Below are 23,234 nucleotides of genomic sequence, written 5' to 3' on the forward strand. Positions count from 1 at the left end.
TTTGCCTCTCCGCCTGTCTCTTTGTAAAGGAAGAACTGCAGAAGATCACTTAAGTTGCCTACATGTATGCAGCAGTATTGGTTTCGTAGTTATATTTTCGTAAAACGAAGCTGGAAAGAATGCTAGCAGCAGCAGAGGGTGTTCCCATTGGTCACTGAAAGCTCGATTGCAACGACGCCTACCTGCTCAACAGTTGAGTGGGATTTAAGGCAGCAGCAGCTTACTCGTCTGGCGTGCAGTATAGTAAAGTGCAGTGAAATAATTAGGAAGAAGGATATAGAGTAAATACTTGGAGGAAAGAAAGACTTAAGGGAAATTCTTAGAGGAAATATTCTGAGGAAATACTCAGTAAGCACCAAAAGTTCATAGCAAATAAAAATTTGCTAGATTTTTGTAATTGGTAATTTTTTATATTTTTCATTTAACATTCCATTTAGCATTTTTCCTAAATTTTAGCCTGTGCTGCCTACTTTTATCCACAATCTAACATGTATTGGAGCTTAAGAGCTGGCAACACTGAGTATGATATGCATTTGTCCATTTAATGCCGAATTCAGTATTTTTTGGCATTTTGGCAATTAATTATCGGTATGTTTGTCTTGCTCTCGCACAGCAATGTGAAGTTGCGCTAAAGGAGAATACGAAAAAATAAAACGTGCGCGCGTTGCTGAACAGTTTTTTTTTTTTTTTTATTCGATATGCACTTAAAGTTTATTACATTGATTTTGGTGTTAATTGATTGTGCTAACTAAACATAAATAACTATATGCTATATATGCAAAATTTTTAAATATTCAAATGTTATAAAGCAGCCTCTGCCTACAAAGCGAAAGACGCCCTAAAACAATGTTACTCTTGTTTGTGCATGTTTATGTGGCTTGCGGCTTTTGTCGTTGCGCGTGTCGCATTAACGAAAGCGAGAGTGAGTGAGAGACATAGACAGTGAGTGAGAGAGGGGGACAGCGCGTTAACACGCCTAGCCGTCGCGTTGAAAATCTTAACGTGATTTAAAGTTCGTGACGTTGCCGGCAACTCTAAACCGATGCGAAGGCGGATGGGAATGCCAGGCACGCTGACAGAACAGTCAGAGCAGACAAATGGCTGCGTTGGAGCGCAGAGGCTAGGCGCTGCCGGCTGTCGGCTGTCGGCTCTCGGCTGCCGGTTGGCGGCTGCTGCGCCCAGGCCAGTTGCTGTCCGCACAATTGGCACGTAGCTGCCAGCGTCACGCTGCATACGAGCTTCTCTATTTTCCTGTTTGTGTGTGTGCGAGTGCGAGAGTGAGTGAGAGGAATGTGTGGCGATTGCTGTTACAATCAGTGTTGCCAGATTAGCTATTTAATAGCATTTTTAGCTATTTTTGAACCCTAAATGCTATGAAAATTTTGAAAATGCTATTAGCTATAAATTTAGCTATTTTACAAACGAATATTTTGAATTTGATTTTAGTATTTAAAGCAAAAAAAAACAAGTAAGAAAGCTCTAGTCGAGACTGCTCGACTACGAGATCCCCTGAACCCTTGGAGCAATAGATATTTCAATAATTTTTCGCGTCTTTCAGCTTACACAAGAAACACGCACACACACACACACAGGCACGTACGCACACACAGGCATACATACACACACACGCATACAGACACACATACACACACACACGCATACACACACAAACGCATACACACACACATACACATACACACACACATACACAAACACATACACACACAAGCACCCACGCATAAACACGCATGGGCTGCAGTGTGCGCTTACTATGAGAACTTAATTGTTTAATAACTTTTTTATGGACGTACGATCTTCATGAAACTTTCAGATTATGATTATAACATGGATATGCATGTAATTGCCAAAGCACAAGTCTCTAGTATTTGAAATACGCTTTTTACAAAAGTGAGGGTGAGGGGGTGAATTTAAGGGTGGGGGGTAAATTTTAACAAAAACCGAAATTGTATAAATTGCATGTAAGCATACATTAAAAATTTGGAGACTCTAGCAATAAAGGTGTAGAAGATATAATTTTATAACTGGTTTTCGATAAGGTTTTTTATCGATAAAAAAAGATCGGAATGAGTTATCGATTTTTAATGATAAACTTGATATGCGCGCTGTAATTACGGACATTTGAAAAAAAATTTGAAGTCTCTAGCTCTTATATCTTCGGAAATCGACGCGTTCATACATACGGACAGACGGACAGACGGACAGACGGACAGACGGACAGACGGACAGACAGACGGACAGGGCCAAATCAACTCAGCTCGTCACCCTGATCAAGAATATATATACTTTGTGGGGTCTGCCACGCCTCCTTCTCCCTGTTACATACATTTCAACAAAACCATTATACCCTGATTTCCCATTGAAAATGGGTTCAGGGTATAAAAAACATTTTTCGATTAAGTCCCAAATTGTACGTAATGATCTGCGCGATACTACCACCACGACTTAATCGTAACATCAGTTGTGAATTTACACCATCGCTAATTCTTCTTGGCGCGCTTCTTGGCATTAATTGTATGTGATGGATAAAAAATATAAGCAGAAATTTCGTGATTCCTGGAAAACAATCACCGAATTTAAGAATTGGATTAAGGAGGATGAGTCGGACAACAGGCGGGCGTATTGTATATACTGCAAATGCAGTGTTTTTGGCAAATTGCACGATATTAAAATGCATGCCGCGACAAAAAAACATAAAACTGCGATTGACGCCTTTGGCCAAAAAATTTAAACATTTTCCATGATTTCATTTAAACATGATTCCAGTTAATCAAAAATATAATTCTGATGATGATTTGGATGTGGACCAAATTGTAACATTATTAAATAACATTTAAAAATAAAATTTAAAGTAAATGCATAATGCATTCAGGTTTCAGCTACTTTGTAAGCTATTTTAAAATTTGTTTAGCTATTTTCAGCTATTTTTTAGAGACGATTTTGCTATTTTTATGTCTCAAAACCTGGCAACACTGGTTACAATAGAGATGGGCTCATGCTGAGTTTGTCCGATAAGAGCTTGGAGTAAGTGAGTCCAATTGGAATGCGTTTTGTTCTCTCGAATTTTACTCTAGCAGTTTAAAGCTGTAATTAATGAAATGCAATTGTTATTAACAAAATATTTTGATAATTTACATCACACATTTGCAAATTTAATACACTCAATTTAAAATAAATATCAGATGTTCTTCTAGTAAAAGTGACGAATAAGATGGTGTCTAGTTGGACTTTGTGTAATTTCAGTTTAAGCCAGATTTTTAATATATATATATATGTACATATATAGTGATTAAAAACATCATATACTTATTATTAAATGTAATATAAATATCTGAAGGTAGTCTGACGCGCATGATTAATAGTAGACACCTTATCTTATTGGGTATTTACCAATATCTTCACAAATCAATAAGTTTACTAGCCTGTGTTAGTTCGTGTCACGCACGCAACTCTATTCCAAAAATTGCAAAGTGCTGAGCGTTTCTCTCATATTTTGACAAAACTCAACCAGCTGCTTCAGTGCCTCCTAATCAGGAGCATTTCACGTTGCGCTATGCTGAGTTTGATGTACCCACTGTTTAAGTGCATAAGCAAGCAGAGTGTGTGTATCAGAGAGAGAGAGAGAGAGAGTGTGTGTGTGTGGTTTAAAGGCCCGGCACACACGTGACACAAATAGGTAACTGCTCTTTGAGTAGAGCCCCAAAATGTTTGACACCCTTTGGCAATAGTATCCATTTACCGGCTTCCGCTCTTTAACTGCTCAGCTGCCTTAGGTGAGTAGTTTAGCTTTAATTCAATCAACTTTTACTGCGCATAACCTCCAAATTACAGGGTTAAAGTATGGGAATAAATATTAAGTACATTAACTACTCATTATAAAGAATACAATTTTATTTATTGAATATTTATTATATTAAGTAAAGTAAAATTGTATATTGAGTAGAGTGACTTTATATTTCCCAATCAACTAAAAATATATTTGGTTTATAAGTGAAACTAATACATTTTATAAAAATCAACAAGTTTCAATTAACGACTGGCCACTGTACTTAAATTTAATGCTTTTCACTTTTGAGCTATTCACAGTGCGGTCACAATTAATTAAATTATGTGTGCACAGAAACAATGTTAATTGAATTACATTACAAATTTTTATTATTGTTTTATTTTTATTTTTTTATTTTCTTTTTTAGTCTACGTGAGCTACGCAAATTTATTTCAATTATATAATTGTTATAAATGTTATATATGGAATTTTTAAAGTTCGTGTCATGCAGACGCAGGATGCTCTCACGCCTGTCAGATAAGAAGTAAACAAAATTGACAAAGAGGAAAAAAAAAAATAGAAATTTAATACAAAGCTAAAAAAAAAAAAAAAAAAAAAAAAAATCAATAAACAAGATTTTCGCGTATATTTTGAAACTTTGCTGCATTTAGATGAATATATATGTATGTGCATATATATCATACTATATGCATATATGTTTTTTTTTTTCTGTGCCGTCGGAACGTGTTTCGATTTGTGTCTTCTCGCATCATGAAAAAAGAAATCTTTGACATATGCGCAAATCTGACTGGGATGTCACAGATATGTAAAAAGTGACTGTGAGTGAGAGATATTGAAATTTTGTATTGAAATTTTGTATGTTTAAACAATGTTTATATGTGGAGTGCCACGAAATAAAAATTTGTTAAGAAAAAGGAAGTTAAAGTGTTAAAAATTCTTCAAATTATATATAAGCTAGGTAAGTTCATATAAAAAATCAATATAATATTTTTTTATAAATTAATATTAAATCATGAATTAAAATAAAATTAAAATAAAATTAAAATAAAATTACAATTAAAATTAAGTTAAAATAAAAAAAATTGTATTTTGCAAACTTATTTTTAATTCAGATGATAAACTGTTAAATTTATTTAAAATATTTTTAAATTTTGCTTAGCGATTGCTGAAACAATGAGTATAATGATCTATATAAACTTTATAGGCCTGCAAGATAAACCTATTTAAGCTCTCGATTATCGCTGCCATCTAGTTGCAAGCCCTTTAGTATACTCAAAATTTATCGAGTGTGTGTATGTGTGTGTGGTTAGTAGGTGTTATCTATTATCACATTTGCATATTTTGGTGGCAACGTAGCAGGACATAGATCCTTCGCCACCTGTCAGTGCCAGTTGCTAGTTGCCAGTTGCATTGCCGTTATCAGCATTTGAAACATAGTCGATTCCTGAAAACATTTAGCGGATATGCAGACAGACATAGAAGTGAATGCAAATGCAATGCAGTGCAATGCAGAGCTGAGCAGCCCAGCCATGTGAATTGTGTTAAACAATTTGTAGCTCATGTTTTGGCTGTTGTTGTTGTTGTTGTTATTGCTGCTGCTGCAGGCGCAAACTGATTTAACTTATCGCGCTTGCCACGCGCCACTCATGTGAAAACAAGCGAGCAACAACGGCAACAACAACAACAACAACAGCTGCAACAGCAACTGAATGTTGCAAGGACACCCACACACACACACACACATACATATACAAAAGCAGGCCGTCATGGCCACTGTTTACAGTTACAGTCACCAGCTACAATTACAGGCAACATGTTTGTGCCGCAAGTGCAGCAGACAGCGCGACAAGAGGAAAATTTCTGATGATGCAGTGCGGTGGCTCGTGGCTTGATCCCGATATTTATAATAAATATTTACTCGGCAAATGGCGTGACGGTTGGCATGGGGAATCTTCTGTTTTAGCAGAAGAACTTTGACTATTTAGCTGGAAAATATTTATGGAAATTATTAGAGAGATGCATAGAGGAGTGAAAAGATAGTGTAATATATAGTGTAATAGATAGAGACAGAGAGACAGAGAGAGAGAGAGAGAGAGACAGAGACAAAGATAGAGAGAGGGAGAGAGGGAGAGAGAGAGAGAGAGACAGAGACAAAAATAGAGAGGGAGAGATAGAGAGAGGGAGAGCGAGAGAGAGAGACAGAGACAAAGATAGACAGCGAGAGAGAGAGAGAGAGAGAGAGAGAAAAAGATAACAGAGACAGTAATGAGAGGGAGACAGAAAATGAATGAGAGATACACATAAGCGGAGTCATTATAACCGGACTCTACTGTATATAGAGCAGAAAGTAAATCTCGATTTGCTATCAAGTATTATTGGGTTCTAAAAATCAAAATATTTCTTGAGATTGTATTTGTTATGAAAAGTTTTGTTTATAATTTAATATCACTACGAATAATATATTACTTTTATGACTTCTATAAAAGGGCAAATTGAAGTAATTAAGTTTTTAGTGCATTTGTTTAGCTATAAAAATTAAATTAAAACTATTTCAATTGCTTTCTTATCGTATCTATTTATGTTTCTTTTCTCTGTTTTTTTTAAATATACATAAATATTTTTTTATGCTTTTACTTTATAAGCTGTAATTGAATCAAAGAATTTGGTGTTTCTGTATCAATATGCATAAATTTTTGTGTACTCCATTTTTAGTATATTATGTTTTGCTCTATAAGCTTATATAATTCATAAATTTATATACATATACTAGCTGGCCCGGCAAACGTTGCATTGCCCTCTATATTATTTCTAGGTAAAAAATTGTTGAAAGCTATGTTGTTCAGGCTGGGATACACTGATAAATTTATTAATCGGATTTTCATTCAAGCACCTTGTTGTAAACGACATTCTTCGTTTTTTGGTCGGGTGCAAGAACAAATAATGCGGATCGTTTGCCAACACGTGAGCATGCCACGTACAATTGACCATGAGAAAAACACGCATTTTCTAGATTGATATTCCATATATTTGCAAGAATTTTTGCTGTGCATCTTCAATAGGTTGCAATGATCCAATGCGATGGCAAATCTGGCCTTGAATCTTTAAATTCAAAGCAATAGTTATAGTTATATTTACAAACACTATTTACAGAAATCTAACAAACTACATTATTCAAAATTTTTTTTTGGCAGTCATAGAAAATAAAATTTTTAACGTAAATTACCTTAAATATCCGTCTCCAATATTTTCCGCCCCAAATTATGTCATTTGGAAACAGGCATTGTATTTTTGAGTGTTCGCTAGAAAATGTCGTGATTCTAGTGTTTCGCCATAAAGCAGGGAACGCAATGGCTATGGTGACCGCTAATGGCAATGTCACTTTACCACTAAGGCAGCACAAACCGGGCGTTTCACCAGCAAACTTCAATGCGCCACAATGCTAGCAAACAACGTCCATTGGACCAATGCAAACTAAACGATTCAAGCTGTAATCAATGGTGCAATCATATCGAAACGCTGCTCGATTCAAATCAATCCTTGAACCATTTCTTATTGCCATTTCACGGGCTGCCTCTCTTTGAGAAGCACGAATTAAGGCCCTTCTTCCCTGGGTACTAACGCGGAGCCTTTCTCGGGCGATTTCTCGCTCTTCGTCAGATAATTGACTCGCGCTATTCCGTTGCCTAATTGCATTATGGGTCCGCCGGGAAAGATTAGATCTTCTAGGACGCGGCATTTTTATTAATAGTAATACTGCCCTCGCACAAAACCATATAAAACAATCGAGAAATATAAATATAAATAATTTACACAAATTTATGTTTGAGACAAACAAATACCTGAACTTTCGAGATATTTAGCTTTTGTAAAAGTCCAAAAATACAATTTTTAATAATTAACTTTTTTTTTTAATTTCGAATTTTGAATTTTGAATTTTTTATATATTTTTGATTGTTAGGTTTTAATCTTTTGATTTTTTTTTTAAGTTTTGCAGATTTTTGATTTGAAATATTTATAAAGTTTAAAAGTCCGAAAATATAAAAAGCCAAAAATACACTTTTTAATAATTACCTTTTTTTTTTTTTAATTTCGAATTTTTAATTTTTTATTTATTTTTTGAACAGTCAGGTTTTAATCTTTTGATTTTTTGCAGATTTTTGATTTGAAATATTTTTCCTTTTGATTTGAAATTTTTTTTTTTTTTTTTTTTTTTTTTTTTTTTTTTTTTTGAATAGTCAGGTCTGCTTGAGGTCAGGAGACCGTAGACTGACTGACTACATTTGTTTATTTACTTCTACACTATTGTCAAAACTGTCACTGTTACCAAGCCTACTGGGTATAAAAAAAATTTGAACATTTGGGGAAAAAACCGCGTTTTTCAAGTATTCGGCAAATTTTTTCAGTATTTTTAAGACCCTATACTAAACTCGTTGCGGAGACAAATCCAACAAATCAAAAACCATGAAAATTGGTTCAGCCCAAATCAAGTTATAAGCAGTCTTCACTTTTACACAACTTTCTTTTATATATATAGATTTACACAAATTTATGTTTGAGACAAACAAATACCTGAACTTTCGAGATATTTAGCTTTTGTAAAAGTCCAAAAATACAATTTTTAATAATTAACTTTTTTTTTTTTAATTTCGAATTTTGAATTTTGAATTTTTTATTTATATATGTATATCAAATATTGATTTCCGGCATATCAATATCAGTATAGATAGTATTTATATGTATAAAATTAAAAACTATGTAGTTATTATTTTCATATCTATTTTTATTATTTTTAAATACTTATTCATATTTATTGTATGATGATTTATTAAAAATTAATTATTTTAATTAAAAATTTTTAATAAGTGTAACAGCAATAGAGTTTAAGTTGAGGAGGTATACAGCCCTACAGCCAACGCTTTGGCCCTTGAATTATGAATATTTGTTATAAAAAAAAAAAACAAAAAACAAAAAATTTTACTACTACACAGAAATTCTTAACCTGATTCCAAGTTTTGCATGAAATAACTAAAGCATTAAATTTCCTTGAATCGTATATTTAGACATTCCTTGCTTTAATCTGTATTTTATTGCCGTTAACATATGTAAGTTACTTTGACTTTCTATATACACATAGATATTTACTTTTTATTCCTCCGCGCACGAGCTTAGAAGACAAGTGTGGAATAGATTCCATTGTTCATTTTTCGTTTGTAAACAAGAGTTTTGAATATTCATTGGGCTTCAGATAATGCCCTTTGCATTGTTATACATGTTATTTATCTAGAGTCAATTTTGTTTTTTTATGGCACTCCTTCATATAAGAGGACTTTAACTTGTCCGAAGTTTATGTAAATCCACATATACGTATGTATGTTTATGTGTGTATGCATGTGCATAAAATCAAGCCTCATAATTTTGTCATTTTTCAATTGAATCTCAAACATATGTAGATGTATGTGTGCATAGCCGAGCACCTACACACATACACCCACACACACACACACACTCAAATGAATATACGCCATGAAGTATGCCACAGTGTTTGGCCATTTTTGTATTTTTCGTATTGCCAACTGGCTAAAATTCTATTCCAGACAGTCATAAAACATAAATCTGCAACACTCGAACAACAACAACAATTGTAGCAACAACAACAACACTCGTAACGAGCATGAAAGTTAAAGTACTCGAGCAGCTGCACCACGCCCGACTCCTACAAATTCGAGTCGAAACAAATTTCGAGCTCGAATAGTGGAATATATTTAAGCGTTAACCGAGTCTGTTGTTGCCTAACCATGTTGCTTTATATTTTCGTCTATTCGCATTTTGTATTTTGTATTTGTTTATTTTGCCTTTTCTCTCTGTTAGTTTCTTGTGTTTGCCGAATGCTCGATAGTCATAAATATGCCACAGTGAAGCAACAACAACAACAACAACTGCAACAACAAAATATTTCTATTTTCTTTGTTTTACAGAATTTATTTCATAGAGTTTCTACTTCTACTCGGCTTTAAATACTCTGTAAATGAATAGAGGGACGCATTGGGGTTTACAGAACTATTTTTGGACATTTATTTCGTGATATCAGAGTAGCTTTGTAAATATACTACAATTTTAGGGGAAATTAAATGCCTTAACAAAAAAAAAAAAAAAAAAAAAAAAAAAATATTTTCGTCTGTATAGACCCTTTCTTCAAATCAAGTCACGTCCACATAGGGTACCTCACTGTCTGAATAACCCCGTCCAGCGCACTCCTATTCTATGCCTGCTGTCTCTTCGTGCGGCATAGATGCTCTCTCATTCCTATCATTCCTCCAGCTCTTGCGTTTCGCTTTTGGGCCATAAAAAAAAACTGGCTTAACGTTGAACGCGAGAAATATGAAAAATTCGACTAATAACAATGTCTTTGCTTTTTGCGCGGATTTTGCACGCCCTATGGCCACGCCCACACAATTTTATCGCACAGCCAAATGGAACACAATGTTGAAGAAAAGAGCAAGGCCAATGTCCTGGCAGTATCCTGGCAAATCTACTGTCCACCGAAAGCAGCCTCAGAAATTGCGCCTTTTGCACCAAATGTTCGCCCCTGTTGTTGTTGTTGTAATCAGCATTGTAGTAGCAGTAGTTGTTGTCCTATTTGGTTGTCCTTGCTGAAGCAACCGCTAAAGCCGCAGACAAACAGTTTGCTAGCCTGCGGTTGCCCCACCCGCCCTCATTGTGGGCGTGGCCGGCGTTAATGTCCATTTGGTTTATGAATTCTGTTTTGACTGCAGGCGTTCAACCGAAAAATGCCAACCATTCCCACGACCGTCTACTGCAATGGCACCCAAAAAACAAAAAACAATATATAAGAGGGGAAGGAGATGAACTCAGCTGCAATTACAAGAAAAGCTGAGAAAATTCTCAGCACATTTTTGTATCAATTTATTCGTTTAAAGAATTTTCGCTGTTAATTTTGTTGTAGAGGTTGTTGTTGTTGTTGTTGTTGTCGTTGTCGCTAGTCATTAAAATTGTTGCTTTCAAGTTTCATATTTCTGCGTTGTTTGTCTTGGACTACACACAAAATATTAATTGGTTGCAAATTTGATGTAGTTGTTGTTGTTGCTTTTGTTTACACTCGTTTAAGTAATTTGGCAAAACTCAAACAATGTTTTGGCCAATTTTCATACTAAAATTGAACAGCATTTTTTTTTTTCACATATATATGTATATTTTTTTAACTTCATTAGGTTACTTGCTTTTAATTAAGTTTGTCCAAAATGGCGTTGGCCTCGCAAATTTATTGACCATCTATCTAACGAATATGTTTACCTGCCTGTCTGCCCTTATTTTCATCATTATTTTATGTTTGCAGCAAGTTTGCATTTCAATTAAAAAAAAAAAAAAAAAAAAAAAATTGTTTTTGCTTGAACCACTACATATGATTTGTCAGACTTTTTATTAAAATTTATTTGATTGGCTGTAAAAAATTCGGAAGCTTATAATAATATTCCTAAATTTATATTCATTTCATTATCCAAAAACTCGGAATAAAATGTAATGGCTTTATTATATTAATAATTTATATTAACATTTATTCATTTACTATTTGAATCATAACTGAAAGGTGCATGAGAACAGAAAAAAGAATTTTAAAAAATTAAAAAATAATAATAATATTAAAAATAATAATAATATTATTAATGATAATAATAATAAAAAGAAATAAATATAGAAATATATACATACATAAGGAACTAATTAAAATGCATAATACGCATAATTAGAATTATTATAAATAAAAATAAAATGTTTAAATCATTTCGAAGCATATAAAAATCTTGTTTAAACAAATTGAGCTATAAGAGTTTCCTTTCACACATCCATTTTCATTGGCGAGAGTTCCACCCACCTCCCACTCGTCTGGGCGCACAGCATGTGCACCCGTTTGGTTGGCTTTAGTTTGGGTTTTCTCTTTTATTATTGATATGTAAATGTGACAGACACTTATGCGCAGAAAACTCGATTCTTTATTTAATTTTTTTTTTACTACCGTTTTTTTTTTTTTCACATGCTGCGCACGTCTCGCAATTATGGCTCTAATATGCACTTGACAATGTAATGACATTTATTGAACGGCGTCTTCTGCTGCTACTTCTTCTGCTTTTACTTCTTCTTCTTGTTCGTCTTATTCAACATGCTCGCGAGACGATTGTAAGGTCCTTCAATGCCTGGCGGCTGCTGATTGAAAGTGTCAGCTAGTCACTGAGAGGGAGAGTGCGTGGCAAGAAAGGGGCATTTTGGCATCTGCAGCAGACGTTAACGAAATGTGAAAGAATTTCGTTGCGCCTCGAGCACTTTTTTTGTATTTTGCCTGAATAGCGTTAATTCCATGCTGCTGACACGGCAATTGACAAGTTTGCCTTAGTCAACGTCGACTGTAGCTCGCTCTCTGCGGCCTGCAATATTTGTCAATGCGGCACAAAAGCACGCCATTTATTAATCAGGCATTGCGGAAGCCAATCAAAAGTGGATCCAAAGCTGGAGCCGTTGCGGTGTCTGATTGCCAGCGCTCTCTCTCGCGTCAAGTCAAAAGCTGTGATGCAGCCACAGCAGCCCCACCAATGGTCATAGCGAAATTCCAACTAGAGTTGAGTTCGTGCACTTAGGCAAATCAGTTTCAGATATACAAAATTTATAGCTCTGTTTGATTAGTGATTATACGTGATACGTGTTTGTATCATGTTCATTTCGTGTCACGCTGCACATTTTTTAAATCCCTATTATTATAATTTTTTATTTGTTTTACACTTTTTTTTATAAAAAATTTTTATCTTCTATAATGCAAGGTTAAATTAAAATTATATTTTTTTAATAAAAAAAAAATTTTTTTTTCTTAGGATGAATATTGATAAAACAAGTTTAACCCTTAAATAACTAAATAATATTCTTAAAAAAAAAATTGAATTCTATAAAATAATACATATATTATAAAATTTGTAAAATTTTTTTCTTATATGTATTTAATATTTTATTATTATTATTATTATTATTATATAATTTTTATTTATTTATTTTTATTTTTTTCAAAATATTGAATAATTATTATAATCTTGATTCGTTTCACATAACTTGTATGTCGACTCAATTCCCAAACTTATTTTTTAGAAATCTTAGCAAAATATTGTAAAATTTTGTATTTATTTTGTTGTTGTTTATTTTCTATATTCTCAACAGTCTCCTATGACATCAAAGAAACTGTTTGTATACAGTAGATAGAATTTCATCAACTACCTCATGTATCTCGGCGTGGCATATTGAGTGATTCACTGACTCGAATCCACAAAGGTCAATGTTTTTACGTTTGCAATAGGCGAACTGTCAAAGGTAAGAGTTGGCTCTGACTGTAGCTGCGTAGGGTATCCTTTGACATCTGTGGGATGACTTAGTTGGTCTTTTAAGGTATTTGGTTACATGAATTTTAGATAAATTTTGGGTTGCTTCACCTTTTGTCTGCTGCATCTTTGCTTTGAAATCTTTATTTAAAAATTAAATATGTACAAATAGTATAATCTCTAAGATATCAGAGATTATCAAAGCAAAGGTTTTCATTGTCAATTATACATGACTATGCAGAACAGTTTAATAAAAATAAAAATACAAAATAAATAAATAAATAAACATTTATGTAATGCTACTCTCTGTGAAATAAATGAATATTGCCGTCGTCACGTTGCCATCACTTTAATCAATTTTATCACTTTGCGAAGTGAGCGTGTACGCAGCACAGATAATGTTTGCAGTCAACCTAATCAAACAGTTTTCACAGTTGCATTGGAGTTGCCATATCAAACCACCTGATGGCCCCTCAACGCCTGCTCCTGCTCCATTCAGGCAGCTGCATGGCTCGTTTTGGTCCAAACCCTCGACATGCAATTATATTTTCGCTTTGAGTAAGAGTTGCGTCAAATTATTATTTATCAATATACATGCACTCTGTGTGTGTGTGTATGTGTGTGCATCATTTTCACTTGAAATGGAAAACTAACAGAGATCTAATAAAGTACACGCAGTCGTTGCTAGAGGCAGCTGCACACCAAAGCCATGGAGATTACAGTTATAACCACATAAGATTTGCATAGCATTTTGGCAGGACGAAATATATTTTCGGTGAATTTTCAGTAAACATATTTTGCAGCCAAGATTCTTCCCGAGTTTGGTTAGAGAAAATCTTTTGGCAAAACAACTGCATGTAAACGTTGTGCAGCTATGGGAAATGTACCAGATGAATGCAGTTTTAAGAATTTGAGCTACATATATGAGTATTTTCAATGGAAAAGAAGCGAAGAAGCAAATGATATGAGCTTTAGCATGCGGTTGAAATTAATTAGAATTCAGCATGTAAATAAGTTAAGCTTTACATTTCTTAATCTCCTTATTTTTAACTGTCAAACGAATTTTCATTTCACGTGCAGGTTGAAGAGGAATGAAAAATATAACAATGAGTTTTTTAATACTTTTTTTACAGCTTGTTTCCGTATAATTTATATAACAACATACATTATTATTTTCTTTTATTTTTTGACTCTTTTCAATCTTTAAAGTTTGATCAATTCTTAAAATTGATGTTCAATGTTTTTACCTAAGTCATAATTCATTTTATGTCCATATATTTATTTCTATAATTAAGCCTGACATGCAGTTTGACACGCAGTCAAAATATTTTGTCATAGTTTACATATTCACGTTTATATGCCAAGTTTACATATTTAACATGTAATGTAAGTGTAAAAATTCTTGTATTCCATTTTATATTATTACACATTTTCGCATCAGATAACAATCAAGTTTGACATGTGCTTTAACATGATGTTAATTACTTTTACATTTAATAAGCATTTCTTACCAAAGTTTTTCTTGAGTGGAAGCACTTTCCTTGCAACACATTCGCTTGCCAAATGTTTAACAAGTAGTTAAAGAGCATCATTGCCAGCACTTGAGTAAATCCATGTTCTCTTTTTTACACGTCTGGGCACTGCCACCTGTTTAGCACTCCTGTGTTACGTGTGCCAAGAATAATAGCAAAGTGAAACGTAATTTAACTTGTAACATTTGCACACACAGTCGAATAATTTAGCTGACATCGGGGTTTGGAATTGAATTGAATTGAATCGAATTGTTTGTTAAATTAAACAAACATTAACATTGACAGCCCTTAAGGTCTCTTCAGGCTGCTTACCGTTCACCGTTCACCGTTCTGGCACTCACCTGTTTACGAGCTGCGTTGAATAAAGCCGCAGCTTGATTCTTGAAGCTTGACTGCCGACATTTTGCGGGCCTTTGTTAACGTGCCTTGAGTGGTGCTTCGATTTAAATTCGCATATCGTTTGTCTTGCCGGAGTTATGCGTTTATCGCCCGCCGGGACCTGGGCCCACTCAGTCATTGGGTTTAGGAGCTAAAAATGTTTGCGGATTTACTGGGGCGGCATTACACAATCCGCTGTGCCTGCTTTTGGTATGTGAATAAGCTGAGCTGAGCTGAGATCCAGCTGCATTTGGACGCAGAATCCATTTCCTAATGCCAGACGAAATGAAATGCACGAAACTTAGCTGGAATCAACACAAATGAGCCGAGGAATGCCTATATGTATATGTGTGTATGTTATATTTATGAAACTGTTGTTGCTTGTGATTTATATGCATGCAGCGGGCTGTGGGCTCATCTACAGCTGGAGCTGATTATTTATTTGGCTCGCGAATGGGACGTCTCACATAATAAAAATATTTATTGCATTATAAATATTACAAGCGGCTCGTAATCATTTTTTAGCAAGAAAATACTGCACGCACACACACACACACACACACACGCGAGGTCTTTTCAATTTCGATTTGCATCAATAAAAAGCCAACCCCATGTAGAGGCCAAACAAAACAAATCAAATTAGAATAAAAATTTATAAAAAGAAAAAAAAAAAAAAATACGTTGCGTCGTTGTTGCATGAGTTCTGTTAACTACATGTGTGTGAGGGTGTGTGAGTGCGAGTGTGAGGGTGTGTGTCTGTTGTGTGTGATTTTATTGTTTATCGATACAATGCTCGTAAAACACCTGACACTGGAGAAGCCATAAACACACCTGCCAGAGCTGCGCAAATTGTGCAAGCAATGTGAAGCTGAGAAGCTGCGACTGCTGCCAGAGAAGCTGGCACTAGCACGGCACGCATGTGCTTGTCAAACTTAACAGCGGGCTTTACTTGTTCCTGCTCTGGTTGAGGGACTTAACATGCTGTTTGTCTGTCTGTTGTACTTTTTGCGGCACGCACAGGTGCTTGCCAAAGTTAACAATCGACCCACTTCTTGTTGAAATCAATGTTGTATATTGTTCACTTGAAAGTTGGCAGCGATTTATCTAACTGTTAAATATTTATTTGATGGAAAAAGTTGTAAGTCATGATTATGGATTCGAATATTTTGGGGCATGTTAAAATCAATGTTGTTAGCTTTTATCCACCTGATAAATATTTATATTTGAGTATAAAGTCTTGTATTTATAACTGTAATAGGCACATCTGCCTGTCAGAGCTAACAGTTGAGTTTATTTTTGGGTGACGATTTAGTTATTGAATAACCAGAAGATTTTGGTATTGATTTTAGTTTTATTTGTAATAAGATCGAAGAGCCTCAAGGATAACAACTGATCTTTAGGGATTTTATTATTTTATATAACTGTTCTTAGAATATACACATATGCATATCCTAGGCTCAATTGACTTAAGTTATTTCTTTACAGGCCAGCGCGGAAAATCTCAAAATAAATTCTTTCTAATTCTAAATATTCTAATTATATTATAATTATACTCTTATTATAATAGCTAACAGAACAAATTCCCATGGTGTATATATACAGGTTTATCCATATTCGACGGACCCATCTGGCCACCACATATACTTTGACAGAGACGGACACAATACAGTGGAATATGGGAAAGATTGTAGGTTTGCCAGATGGCTCCGTCGAATATGGACAGCTCATTATAGATATTAATTTATTTATATTTTTTTTCCGCTAAAATAGATTTTTCTTAATATAATTCCTATTGATATGTTTTATTTTGTATCCATTTGTTGAAATTGGTAGCAATTTTTTTTTGCCATTACGATAAATGTGCTGAGCAGTCTGGTCACTATTATTTTTAAATTATTACAGTTTTATTTTATTTACTTTGAATGCACACTACATCTATAATTTTAATAGGAATTTCCCAAAAGTATTCGTACTCCTTCTTTTGAGTTTTACAGTTTAATAAACATAAGAATTTTTTACTCTACTCTCAATATAGTACTTTTGGAAATATGTGACTTTAGTAAATAAATATTTGCTAGCTATGTGCTCTCACCTTTATTGCGTTTCGATCATCTCTGAATTTCAATTGGGGGCTTATTCATGTCAACTGTATGTGGTAAGGCGTCTGCTGTTGCTGCTTATATAAAATGAAAATTTCTAATGACTTTGCTTGAGTTTATTGCGCAAACAACTCAACCCGACACACACACATACACAGACAGTCAGAGTTGGCTCACAACTGCCTAATAAAATAGCCATGCCCGCACCCTTTACATGCTCTCTCTCTCTCTCTCTCTCTCTCTCTCTCTCTCTCGCTGCAGTCTGGCCAAACTGTGGCTGTAATGCCTCTGGCTCGTTTTGGCTTTGCTGGAGTCCGCTCATGTCGGTTGCGCCTGACACATTTTGTTGTTTTTAAACTACAGTTACACACGCACACTTACAGAAAAGACTGTTGCATAGCTGTGTGCGCTGGCCACACTGCGTATGCGTTATAATTCCAGTTGATGCCTGTGGGCGTCATTCACATAAAGTGCTCGTGTGTCTATGTCGCATTGTCATTTGCTGCCTTCACCAGCCTCCGGCCTGCACCCCTGCACCCCCGCACCCCCGCACCACTGCAGCCCTGCACCCCGGCAGTGCTTCAGTCCTATAGCTCCTCAACCGGCTGCCCTGTCTCACCATCCGGTGTAAATAATATTAGCACTAAACGAACGGACAGACAGCGAGCAGCTAGCAGCAGCAGCATCATGGCTTGCAATGCTTCTACACTGCTATAAAATTTGGATAAGTTTCGCGTTTTATTAGAAATGTAATACAATCTGGTGAAAATGGAAACATAATATGGGATATATAGAAATACTAAGGTAGAGATAGAGCTTAGATATATGTAGAATCTATTGTATTTGTGAATTGTTTATTAAAATGAACTAGTAAGCTTTTACAGTAATCAGGAAAAAATATAGCTCAGTGGTACAATAATATCAATCGTGTTATCCTAGTTCGATTATGATTTTGTTGTCTATGAAAGATAAGTTCTGTTGAGCTATACAGAGTTTAGTAAAGCATTCCTTTGAAGTGTTTAGCGATAAATTCAATATAATCTACGGTATGGAATTGTTAACTGTTCCAAAATGAAATTTCTTATGGAACTCTTCGGCAATTTTTTTGGGTCATATCTACTTATATATTGTAAAATACGTAATAGACTTAATAAAATACGGCTGAAATCGTTCATGAATATCTACCAAATCTTTCAAAATTACTGAAATAACCCAAATAATTCGTGAGTTCAAAAATTAAAAAAATTTTTATTTTTATTTATTTTTATTTTTATTTTTTTTTAATCTAAAAAGTTCTTTACAATTTTTCAAATATTTTTATATTTTGTTTTAATTGCGTTTAAAATTGAAAAATAAAACAACCGATTATTATTGTTAGACACTCTATATAAAGTTTAAAGACTTGATTCCTGACCTAGATAAATTAATTGTTAGATTATAAAATATTCTAAGTTGGTATCCTACAGTAACAAATTGGAGCCCTATAAAATAAGATTACAATGTTCTTTAAAAAAATAAACAGTGTTTTAATATTATAATAAGTCAATATTGTCATAAATTGGTATATTTTAATCAGTTTCTTTTCTTGCAGTGCATGTCGGCATATTATTCAGCCTCATGGTGTTCTAAGTATATGCCCCGTGGCCATAAACTTTTCATTAGCAAGTCAGCTTGTTGTCATTATGATTGTTGTTGTTGTTGCAGTAGTTGTTGTCGTTGTTGTTGCTGCTGCTGTTGTTGTCGCGCGCGCTCTTTCAAAAGGTCGACTTAAGTGCAGAAGGCGCGACCATAAAGCCAACATCAGCAGCTAGCAAAATTTGTCAAAGGTTTTTATGTCAGCGAGCGTCGGGACTATAATTGTTTTATGCGTCCTTTTTGTTTTTACTGTCATCCTAACAAACTATTACCGCAAATGAAGTGTGCGTGTGTGTGTGTGTGTGTGTGTGTGTGCTGTGAGGGGCGCGTAAGCCAAATGGCCAATGGGCCATCGGGCAGCACCGAGCAGCAGTCAGGCAGCAGCCGACATGACTGGGCGCTTTCACAAAAGCCTTCCAGTGGCAAAGGACACGCGCCTGTGCTTCAGCCGGGCACACAAACAAATCACAAGCCTTAGCTTCAGCTGCACTTGGAGTGCAAAAAGGAATATTAAGCTAAGAGCAAAACTGTAACCAATTGTGAATCCTTTAAGACAGCCAGTGCTTTGAAGTGTCTGTTAGTCAAGGAGGCTCAAAGTAGTTGAGGGATCGAGCAGTGGCCTTAGCTACAGACTTTATTAAATCTACATAATTTAAATGCTGGTTGACTTGAAAATTCAAGATTAAAGGCTTTTGTTTAGTTGGTCTTAAATTTAAGCTAGAATATTTCTTTATATTTTCATGTTATCTTTAGCAATGTTAGATTTATGTAATCTATTATTTTGTAAAGGTTTATATTGAATAATTGGAATGTAATATAACACTGTATAATATATAGTATAACAGTTGTAGTAAATGTTAGCATATGTTTAGTTATATATATGAATTTGCATAGGAGTTAGATATAAAAGTATATGTGTAGTATAACAGAGAGTATAACAGTATATTATAGCAAGATGTGCAAATATATATACACATTTATATCAATAACTTCGATATTTTGGAATGTTTTTTAGAAGTATTTAATTTTCAATTGCAATTCTATTTCATTTATTTATTTTCTTTTTATCACAAATTTTCAGAGATTTAATTAATATGTAAGTATTTGGAAAAGTTGTTTATAAATTGCTGAGCAGCTCATGCAAGTTTTCATATTTCGATTGTTTTTCCCGATCCAGCCACTCGAAACTCTTGGCTAATTAGCCAAATGCGCTGCCTAATCGAACTATGTCAATTGAAAAACTTTGCTGAGCGTTGCGAAAATTAAGTGGCAAAAGTTGCCGCTCGCAAATTTTACAGTTGACAAGCGATGAAAAGTGCAAAGTGATTAGGTAACGATAGCAGCAGCAGCAGCGGCAGCAACAGCAACAGCAACAACGATAACAACAACAACGGCACTATCAACATCCCAACATCATCAGCAGAGGCAAAAAGAACATCATTATGATTATTAGCAATACTCTGCTTATGCCATTTCCTTATCCCACTGCCACATGAGCATAATCCCAGACCCAAGCAACAGCACGTGAAAATCCATATTATTTGTGCGGAAAAAAAGTTAATCGAAACTGAAAACTTGCAAAAACCAACAATAACAATAACAATAGTAACAGCAACTACAACAAACGACAGCAAAAGGGGTAGAAAGTGGAAAAGCAAGAAAAAGGAATAGCAGGAGCATAAAAAAGGCAAGAATGTCTGAAAATTCTGCTGCGTGTGCGTCGAGCATTTGCATTTTCAATATACATGTGTGTGTTACTTGGTTTGTGAGTGTGTGTGTAGCTGAGTGTGTGTCTATGTTTGGGTGTGTGTGTGTCGCTGAGTGTGTGTCTATGTTTGGGTGTGTGTGTGTTTTCGTCCGCTTTTTAGTTAGCATTGCAAATGTGCGCGACTTTTAGGGCTTATTCAAATGTGAATAATATTCAAGTGTTTCGACTTGATACAGGCTCAAAGAGGAATCCTAACAGCTACACAAAACGAAGCCCCACTGGCCTACTCAGATGATGCTATATAATTAGCCTAAATCATGGCTCAAAGCACATCTAACCTAAAATTTGATTTTCTTTTATGATTTTTTACAGAATGCCGGAAAAGTTGTCCAAACTGTTTAGCCGAGTTGGGCTAAGAAACAGGTTAGAACAGCTTTTTTTTTGCTGTATGCAAAATTTAATGGATTGGAAGAAGTTTATATGAGCTTAATAGATTGATAAGATTGATTGCTGACTGATATTATGGATTGAAATATGTATGCTTAGCTCGTTATAGAAATCTATTGCAAAAGTTCTTTTTTCAGCTGTGGTATGACAAGATAAGAGAGCGTCTTACCGTTAGAGTTGCATTGGAGATATTACTCAGGTAGGCAGCACTCTTCTATATATATGGTATGAGAATGGGACAGACATAGCTGATGCTGAGGAGTTCACTTTCAGCTCAAAAGAAATGTTTGTAGTGTTAAAAGAATAGATACTGCTAAAAATTTAGATCCGATAAGAAAAGAGAGCGAGTGAATTGAAGAGGCATTGCAACGCTGAGTTCTCAGCTATAGGTCTATGAATAACTAAACGGATCCTTCAAAAACAACCTCCGACGTATATATATACATACATGTATATATCTAATATGAATTGCATATATATATTTACGCAAATATTATTCATATTTGTATTATTATTATAAAGTATTTTATTTTGTTACTTATATTTATTTATATTATTTATTTATTATTATATTATTTAAAAAAAAATCATAAATTTATTTAAATTATTTATTTCTAAATTATTTTATTTTGTAACTTATATTTATTTATTTTATTTATTTATTATTAAATTATTAAAAAATCAACATTAATGTATTTAAGCTCATGGTAGATAACCAACATAATCGTATATAAATAATTTGAAATTCAATGAAAAAATATTTAAAAACTTGTCATTATTTTTTTTTTTAATTAATTTATGTATGCATATTTATAAATTTTTTATTTTATTGTTTTTCAGTTGTCGCCTTTTGTGCTTTCGGAATTCGTATAATTGATTTTCTATGAGGGTAAGTACCTGCAAAATATATATTTTCATAATTAATTATTATTCGATTTCGGTTATTTATTAATATACAATAACAGAAGAGAGACAGCTGTCGACCCTAAATTCGAATGCGTTAACTGAAAGCCAATGCAAAGTTTCAAAGTCCAAACTTTATTTCTAATCCTTCTACAGTTGTAAATAAATAAATTACAACTTTAGATATTACAAACTGGCTAAATATTTTTTAATGTCTTCCTCATGTTGATGTTGTCATCTATGAATATTTAAAAAGTGATTTTTTCTTCGATTTTTGGCTGCAATTTTCTACATGTCCGCAGAGAGCTGCAGCAACTTGAACTTGCAAATGTGTGCGAGTGTTTGTCCTTTGGTTTGTTTGCCCACAAACACTTCCAGTTGCGCTTATTGTTGTTGCTGTTGTTGTTCTCATCTACAACAACAACAAATTAAATTTTTTTAGACTGCCACGGGGCCAACGTCATGGCAGCTCCTTCAGCTGCTGCTTTTTATTCGTGCTGCTCGCAGGACCATTGCCATTTTATGAATAATTCATATCAGGATACAGACTCACACACACTCACACACACTCACATACACTCACACAGTAGCAGAATCGACACAAACGATACGCATATATTTTCATATTGACACTCGTCTCTGAATTCACATTCTTGTGGCAGGATACTCATCATCGTTTGGCGGCGTCATTGTCTCCCGGGTGCGCCTTTGTCTGCGTCTGTCACTGACTATATCGGTTTGCTACCCTGTCCAAATGGCAAACACAAATGGGGTAGCTTGAAATTTGCATAAAGTTTGAATTATGTTTGACCTATGTTTGACTATGTTAATTACATAAATTTTATTATAAAGGAAAATGGTTTGAGTTGAAATGAACACCTAGATAAATACCAAGAAAATGATTTTTTTTTTCTTTTTTTTTTAATAATAATTTATATTCAATAATTGGCATGTTTGAATTTGAATGTTACAGTATTTTTTATTTTTTGAGAAATAAATGTAGTCGCAAGTTTTTATGAAGTCAAAGTATCCGAATTGAAGTCAGGTTTTGTTTGTGTTCTATGAAAAATAGAAAACAGATGCTAATAAAATAATTTAATAAATAAAAATATTAATAAAAATAAATTAGAAAGCCAATAAACCTATTCTAGTGTTTTATGAAGTATAAATTGAACATAACAAATTTATTAAATATATAGAAATTATTTAATTTATGTTTTATATTAAACTATTTCTGTGTATATAAAAATATGTAATATATCTGCGTTAATTACATGGTATCTTGTAGTCGATGTTTTGGGTTTATTATTGTTGTTTGGCTTGTTGCTTTGCCTTTTGTTGTTGTTGTTTACC

The 23,234-nt window shown here is 34.1% G+C and overlaps 1 long non-coding RNA gene across 1 annotated transcript; it reads left to right on the forward strand.

Moving 5' to 3' along the window:
* The first annotated feature begins 501 nt into the window (after nucleotides 1-501).
* Nucleotides 502-22,727, forward strand: LOC149269626 (uncharacterized). The gene is made up of 4 exons (XR_016269182.1): nucleotides 502-922; nucleotides 4,212-4,763; nucleotides 21,819-21,867; nucleotides 22,544-22,727. It is a non-coding gene; the product is annotated as an uncharacterized LOC149269626 (long non-coding RNA).
* The last annotated feature ends 507 nt before the right edge of the window (nucleotides 22,728-23,234 follow it).

Source organism: Drosophila arizonae, chromosome 3, assembly GCF_054131065.1.
Source record: "Drosophila arizonae isolate 15081-1271.41 chromosome 3, UAZ_ARI_1.0, whole genome shotgun sequence".
NCBI classification, from domain to species: Eukaryota; Metazoa; Arthropoda; class Insecta; order Diptera; family Drosophilidae; genus Drosophila; species Drosophila arizonae.